Source organism: Heptranchias perlo, chromosome 24, assembly GCF_035084215.1.
Source record: "Heptranchias perlo isolate sHepPer1 chromosome 24, sHepPer1.hap1, whole genome shotgun sequence".
In the NCBI taxonomy this organism is placed as follows: Eukaryota; Metazoa; Chordata; class Chondrichthyes; order Hexanchiformes; family Hexanchidae; genus Heptranchias; species Heptranchias perlo.
The window spans coordinates 36,213,982-36,221,904 of record NC_090348.1 but is presented as its reverse complement, the minus strand read 5'-3'; the positions used below and the strand labels follow the sequence as shown (position 1 = coordinate 36,221,904).

The 7,923-nt window shown below is 41.9% G+C and overlaps 1 protein-coding gene across 1 annotated transcript in view; it reads left to right on the top strand.

Moving 5' to 3' along the window:
* The first annotated feature begins 432 nt into the window (after positions 1-432).
* LOC137341698 (proline and serine-rich protein 2) overlaps positions 433-7,923 on the top strand; it is a 49,992-nt gene continuing 42,501 nt past the window's right edge. The window contains exon 1 of the mRNA XM_068005091.1: positions 433-855. The gene's annotated coding sequence lies outside the window, so the exon portion shown is untranslated. The remainder of the gene's footprint in view (positions 856-7,923) is intronic.

Below are 7,923 nucleotides of genomic sequence, written 5' to 3'. Positions count from 1 at the left end.
TTCAGGTTCCACTGAAGTCATTGAATATCGGGCGGCCGATGCGATAACACCCGTTTCGCGCCTGCACCCGAGACGAATTTTAACCCCGATGGTCCTGATGTAAATTGTATCCGAATTCAGCGGGCACTAGGTGGCGATCTTTCAATTAATTCCGAACATTCGGTCTCAGAAAAGCAATTGATTTTTTTGGGGAAAAAAGTGAAATTATTAATATTTCCTAGCGCTGGGCAAGAAGACCACAGAAGTACTGGAAGGGGACGAGAATATAACCAGACGCTGCAGGCTGCTCACCCATATCTCTCTTCACATCCTCTCCTAAACCAGTGTGATCGCTATTGTAGGAAAGTGTCCAACAATGATGTCACGTCTAATTCATGTCTACATTTAAATGTTGCAACAACATTCCCGAGTGTATTTAAAGGAAATAGTCTCCCACACAAACAATTAAAGTCACACCGACAGAGTGAACGCAGGCTCCGGCAAAATAGTAACTTGGAAAGATTTCTTTTTAAAAACTATCCCTTGCCTCCTTTAAGGAGTCCTCACACCGGCTGTAACTCCTTGGGTCTATTGGCAGGGAGGAGACCCAAGGCGTTGTTGCGCACGAACAGTTGCCTAGAAATGAGAGAGCTCTTTAAACGGAGAATTAATCAGTAACTCGCTGGCAGAGGCTCTGAACCCGAACCACAAGGAGGGAACTTGCAGTCTAGCGTCAGGATATAGCACAGAGAGAACAGGATCGCTCCAAGACAATAAAGGACGGCACTTCAGTAATATATATATATATATATATACACAATCCCATTTACTCCTCTTTACTAGTGGAAATCTACCAGATCGGTTCTACTAGTTCAGGTAAATCACTGGAGAAGCGTTTTTGTCCTTGTTGCTTTTGATCTCGATTCTAACCTAAGAACAAATTTCTGGCTCATGTTATTCTGCATGTGTTTCTGATGCGTTTATATTGTAAGTGCAGGCAATTTTTAAAATCATAATCTCAGCCTTGATGTTTTGTGATGTATTTCCTTATTCTGCCTTCTTTATTCGAACTCTGCGAGGTCAACAGTGCGAGACCGAGCCACATTGTGGAGAGTTTTGTAGATTTTTTAAAGCTCTTTACTGTTATGTACCGTACGCAGCCGTTTCGGGAGATCAGTGTAATGCTTTACACGGTATTAATCCCTATTCAGTACAGATTATTAATCTTTTGATGTTACACCTAATGGTTGTCATTAAAAACGTATCGTTGATAAACCTTTAATACCGATTGTGAAATTCCACATGATGATGAATAAATGAGAAAAACCATCAGACGAAAACTTAAAAGAAAGCAATTCAGGCCAGATAGTGAGTATGTATGGTAGTCTTTCCCGGAATAGGAGAGCTCGTGGAGTAAAGCAGCCTGGGGTTGAATTCAACCTGCAAGAGTACCCGGTTGGTGTGTGTCAGTGTACCATGTTGGTGTACCAAATATATTTATAATCTATGCTATTGACTTAGATGAAGGGACCCAGTGAATTGTATCCAAGTTTGCTGACGATATGAAGCTAGGTGGGAAAGTAAGCTTGAGGAGAACACAAAGGGATATAGACAGGTTAAGTGAGTGGGCAAGAAGGTGGCAGATAGAGTATAATGTGAGGAAATGTGAGGTTATTCACTTTGGTAGGAAGAATAGAAAACCAGAATATTTTTTAAATGGTGAGAAACTATTAAATGTTGGTGTTCAGAGAGATTTGGGTGTCCTCGTACAAGAAACACAAAAAGTTAGCATGCAGATAGAACAAGCAATTAAGAAGTCAAATGGCATGTTGGCCTTTATTGAAGCATAGAAATATAGAAAATAGGAGCAGGAGTAGGACATTCGGCCCTTCGAGCCTGCTCCGCCATTCAATATGATCATGGCTGATCCTTTATCTCAATACCGTATTCCCGCTCTCTCCCAATACCCCTTGATGCCTTCCGTGTCTAGAAATCTATCTGTCTCCTTAAATATATTCAGTGACTTGGCCTCCACAGCCTTCTGAATTCCACAGGTTCACCGCCCTCTGAGTGAAGAAATTTCTCCTCATCTCAGTCCTAAATGTCCCACCCTGTATCCTGAGACTGTGACCCCTCGTTCTAGACCCCCCAGCTAGGGGAAACATCCTCCCTGCATCCAGTCTGTCTGGCCCTGTCAGAATTTTATATGTTTCAATGAGATCCCCTCTCATTTTTCTAAACTCTAGCAAATACAGGCCTAGTTGACCCAATCTCTCCTCTTACGACTTTCCTGCCATCCCAGGAATCAATCTGGTGAACCTTCGCTGTGCTCCCTCTATGGCAAGTATATCCTTTCTTAGGTAAGGAGACCAAAACTGCACACAGTTCTCAAAGGTGTGGTCTCACTAAGGCCCTGTATAACTGCAGTAAGACATCCTCTTGCAATGAAGGCTTCCTAACTGCTTGCTGCACCTGCATGTTTGCTTTCAGCAACTGGTGTACAAAGACACCCAGGTCCCTTTGTACATCAACATTTCCCAATCTATCATCATTTAAATAATATTCAGCCTTTCTGTTTTTCCTATTGCAAGGGGGTTGGAGTACAAGAGTAAGGAAATCTTACTACAATTGTACAGGACTTTGGTGAGACCACACCTGGAGTACTGTGCATAGTTTTGGTCTCCTTACCTAAGGAAGGATATACTTGCCTTAGAGGGGGTGCAATGAAGGTTCACTAGATTGATTCCTGGGATGAGAGGGTTGTCCTATGAGGAGAGATTGAGTAGAATGGGCCTGTACTCTCTGGTGTTTAGAAGAATGAGAGGTGATCTCATTGAAACATATAACATTCTGAAGGGGCTTGACAGGGTAGATGCTGAGAGATTGTTTCCCCTGGCTGGAGAGTCTAGGACAAGGGGGCATAGTAACAGGATAAGGGTTCAACTATTTAAGTCTGAGATGAGGAAGAATTTCTTCACTCAGAGGGTTGTGAATCTGTGGAATTCTCTACTCCAGAGGGCTGTGGATGCTCAGTCGTTGAGTATATTCAAGGCTGAGTAAGGTAGATTTTTGGACTCTAGGGGAATCAAGGAATATGGGGATCGGGTGGGAAAGTGGAGTTGAGGTCGAAGATCAGCCATGACCTTATTGAATGGAGGAGCAGGCTCGAGGGGCCAAATGGCCTACTCCTGCTCCTATTTCTCATATTCTTATGTACCATGCCGGTGTATTGTATTGGTGTACCATGTCGATGTACTGTGTTGCTGTACCATGCCGGTGTACTGTGTTGGTATACCATGCTGGCAAACTGTGTTGGTGTATTATGTTGATGTACTGTGTTGGTGTACCATGCCGGTGTACTGTGTTGGTGTACCATGCTGGCGTACTGTGTTGGTGTACCATGCCGGTGTACTGTATTGGTGTACCTTGTTGATGTACTGTTTTGGTGTACCATGCCGGTGTACTGTATTGGTGTACCATGTTGATGTATTGTGTTGGTGTACCATGCCGGTGTACTGTATTGGTGTACCTTGTTGATGTACTGTGTTGGTGTACTACATTGATGTACTGTGTTGGTGTACCATATTGGTGCACTGTGTTACTGTACAATATCGGTGTTATGTACTGTGTTGGTGTACCATGCCGGTGTACTGTATTGGTGTACCATGTTGATGTACTGTGTTGGTGTACCTTGTTGATGTACTGTGTTGGTGTACCGTATTGGTGCTCTGTGTTACTGTACAATATCGGTGTTATGTACTGTGTTGGTGTACATTGTCGATGTACTGTGTTGTACCATGTTGGTGTGCTTTGTTGTTACATGTCAGTGTGACCTGTTAATTTGCTTTGTTTTTCTATGTCGATGCTCCTTGTTAGCACATTGGTGTGTCATGTCAGTTTACCTGGTTGGCATGATTTGTTGGTGTACCTTTAAGGCGTGTTCTGTTAACACATCTTGTCAGTGTGCATTGTTTAGTGTGTGCTAACAGTGTACATTGTAAATGATTAATCACAAATCCAACCATCCAGAATTGTGGAATTAGACTTTGATAATGAAACTATGCCTCATTGATGAGCGATACAATATTAACAAGCTCCCCTGATGGTTAAATTCTCCAGATGCAGTGCCGAACTAAATCCCCAGTCTGTGCTGAGTTATCTGATAACAGCTGGGGTGGTGATGGGCCTCTGCATTCCTGGGCTAGGGAGGAGGAAAAATCAGCCAAGGTTCCTGTGCCTGATCACTCGATTGGAATCCTTGCTGGAAGGTGCAAGCATCTGGATGTCGAAAGAGGGCAGGTCATGCTTGGCTGTGATGTTTCCCCCATGAGGCAATAACAGTCTGGGTTCAGACATAAGTAATGTTTACTTGGGCGAGGTACAGGAGGGCTGCCAGAACTAAACCTCAGCTTGAGTTACTGCCTTCGGTGAGAAAAGGGAGAGGAAACGGTACAAACGATGGTTACTGTACAGACGTAAATGTTTTACCATTAGGTGTAACATCAAGAGAAACAGTTAGATTTAGGGAGACACAAAGTCTTGTTTTAAGTAAGATGAAGTAAAGTGGGAGGAGGCTTGTGTGGAGCATAGACCTGATGGGCTGAATGGCCTGTTTCTGTGCTGTAAATACTATGTAATACTAGGTTCGGCTGAGATTTAAGGGTGCATTCACTCTACAACTGCAGTGTTGTAGCAAAGCGCTTTGGCATCTCAACGACACAGCAGTTACAGTGTAAATGCAGCCTAAATCTGGCATCAAGGTCTGACCTGACAGTAGAACTAAGATGCACGGAGGAGGTAGTCTCACTCTGCTTCCCTTTGCAGTCAGTTAGGGCCGTAGTACTTCATTTACACTCCAAGCTCAGTGTTGGTTTTGACTTTGCTGTAAATGCTAAACTTGTGGAGTGTGAATGCACCCTGAGAGAAGCGAAGACTTGTTTCATAGATAGGTTTAAGTTAGGACAAACAGCTTCATTTTATAAATAGCTATTTTAGGGTTAGGAGAAACACATGTCTGTTCTATAGCTAGGTTGGGTAGAATGAGAATCCTTGTCTCTTCATACATTTGAACAGCCTCTTTTCAAAGCCTTGTAGTGTAACTGCATTTACATTTTAATTCTGTATGGCGCAGTGGTCTGTCTCCTACTTACTAGCATATTTTTGAATATTTTTACGATGTGCTTTGTAAACTACTCTTCCTCCTGCTCTAATATTTGACGATCAATAAGATGTTTCCTAACTACTCTAATTAGTTATCCACACAGTCTGATATTCCTTTATTTCAGTAAAATATTAAATGCTATCTGTGAAAGTAGGCATCCTTGTTCACAAATAAGGAACACACATAAGAATTCCGGGAATGCAGCCCACCCACTTAGAAGCAGTAATTAGAATTGCAGTCTAACTTAATACATTATTATGAAACAGTGCATGTTCAGAAAATTGTTTCATGTATGTTTTTTTAAGAGATTGCTATAAAGAGAGCTGGCATTTAAAAGGGATCTTTACATGCGTTCGTATGAACAATACTAGTAAACAATCCCAATTTTATAATCAACAACAACTTACATTTCTTTAGCACTCCTTTTGCAGAGAGATGTCTCAGAGTGCTTTACATGGTGGCGAATAGTGAACGGAGACAGAGAAGAGGAAGGGGGGAGGGAAGAAGAGAGTCAGTGGAGGCAAAAGCAAGTTAAAGAAGGACTAAAGGAGCTTTTGAAGGTGGGCGGGGAAGTGGCAAGCATAAAATACTGAGGGAGAGAGTTCCAGACGGCAGGGGCAAGGTAGCTGAAGGAGCCACCACTGATAGTAGGAATGGAGACGTCGGCTGGTGCTGCAGCTCCGAAAGGTGTGTACAGAGATAATGATGTGGAGATGCCGGTGATGGACTGGGGTTGACAATTGTAAACAATTTTACAACACCAAGTTATAGTCCAGCAATTTTATTTTAAATTCACAAGCTTTCGGAGGCTTCCTCCTTCGTCATCGTTCACCTGACGAAGGAGGAAGCCTCCGAAAGCTTGTGAATTTAAAATAAAATTGCTGGACTATAACTTGGTGTTGTAAAATTGTTTACAGAGATAAAGGGCGGGAGGAGATCACAGAGCGAGAGAGGAGCAAGACCACTGAGAAATTTAAAGGTGAGGATGTGAATTCTGTAGGACACGAGAAGCCGATGGAGAGTTTTGAATGTGGGCCTTATGTGGGTGAGGACATGGACTGTGACATTTTGGATGACTTGCTGTTTACAAATGCTAAAAGTTTGAGCCCAGCAAAGAGCACACTGGAGCACCAGAGGAAATAGTTTCTCTCTATCTACCCTACCAAATCTTTAATCCTAAATTCTGCAAGGAGAAATGTTTTCACTGATCAAATATACATTTATAAAAGATTAACGTCCCTGCACCTGGAGCTTCAGATAAGTAAATACAGTTTTGAAGCAACAAAAGGCGATCTGATTAGGATTTACCAATTGGATATTCTTTGTCAATTTTACATGTTTGCTTGTAAAAGAGATTTTAAAAACACTACCGGTGGAAACTAACGAGGTGGGGTAACCTTTATCATCTCTGTTTGGGGAAAAAGATGGTGGCTGCCACATTCATTTTTTAAAATATAAAATTATTGATTTTGGGAAGGTTCCTGTTGTGTAGCTAATCTCAGCCCGGCTTCAGTTTTGAAGAGAGGAAAATCAACCAGGGTTCCTACACCTGATTTCTTCTAAAAGTGAGCATATGTGGGCACTGGGTCTGTACAGTTTGAGGCTCAGCTCTGATGTCCCCCTCCCCTCCCCCGGATTCAAATACTTTGGTAACATTCACCAGCTAGGCTCACACATAAAAAATGTCTAGGTGGCTTACGCAATGTAAGGCAACTGGTGCCAGTGGAATGCTAAACTAACAAGGTGTCAAAGGTGATGAAATTGGTCATCGTCACTAGCACAAAATGGGCTCGTAGTTAATGGTCAGCCTGTTTTACGTTGACTTCAAAGAAAAGAAAATGGGGCTCAGTGTAAAATGGGCTGCTAATTCTCTGTGTGCCTGTTTCGTGCTACTGGCGAAGACCAATTTCACCCCAAAGTCTTCAGGAGCGAAGGGAAGAAAATTTGTGGAAAAAATAGACAACAAATTGGCAAGTTGGATATATATGCTTTCTTTGTGTGTTGTCATCTGGCGGAGTTGCAACCACATATAAAGAGCTACGGGGACATTGGGGCAATTCCAAGCTTTGGAGTGGGACAAGAGGGGAACACAACAAATAGAATTGTGGGGGGGGTGTACACACATGCTCCTCATTGACCTCCCCAGTATCATCCAGTAAAACAAAATAAAGTCAGATGTTTCTAAGATACTTTTGTTAGACTTGTTACTAGAAATGTGGAGAGTTCCATCATTATATTTGCAGTTGGCCCAGTAAATTTGCACGCTTACATTTATAAATATGATAGGGGAAGCAAAAGATTAAAAACTGAAATCCATAGCAGATAATAATATCTATTACTTGGAAGTGAAACCCAACAGTCAACACAACAGAGTTTCAGCAGTGTTTGGAGTAAGTTGTTCCCTTTGTTCCATTTCAGAGATTCAGAGATTACAAAAAGAACTTCTGCTATAACACTCAAAAGTCAAGGTAGATCAGATTGTTTTCAAGTACAGACATATAAGTGAATATTGGATATTTTTTGATAGTTCTTATCTTTGAAAACAAGCAGCAGTAAAAGTTGACAATGTGAAATCAAAGTGGGACAAGGATGTGTTCTATCACTCAGTATTTTCAACATACACTCTGAATTCATTTGCAAAACAGCCTGATGACTTAGACGTTGGGTTCAAGGTCAATGGAAAATTGATAAACAACCTAAGGTACATCAATTTGACACTACTAATCGCAGAAACAAAAAAAGAGATTACAAGAGATACTTAAGAATCAGGCTAGTTTGGAATA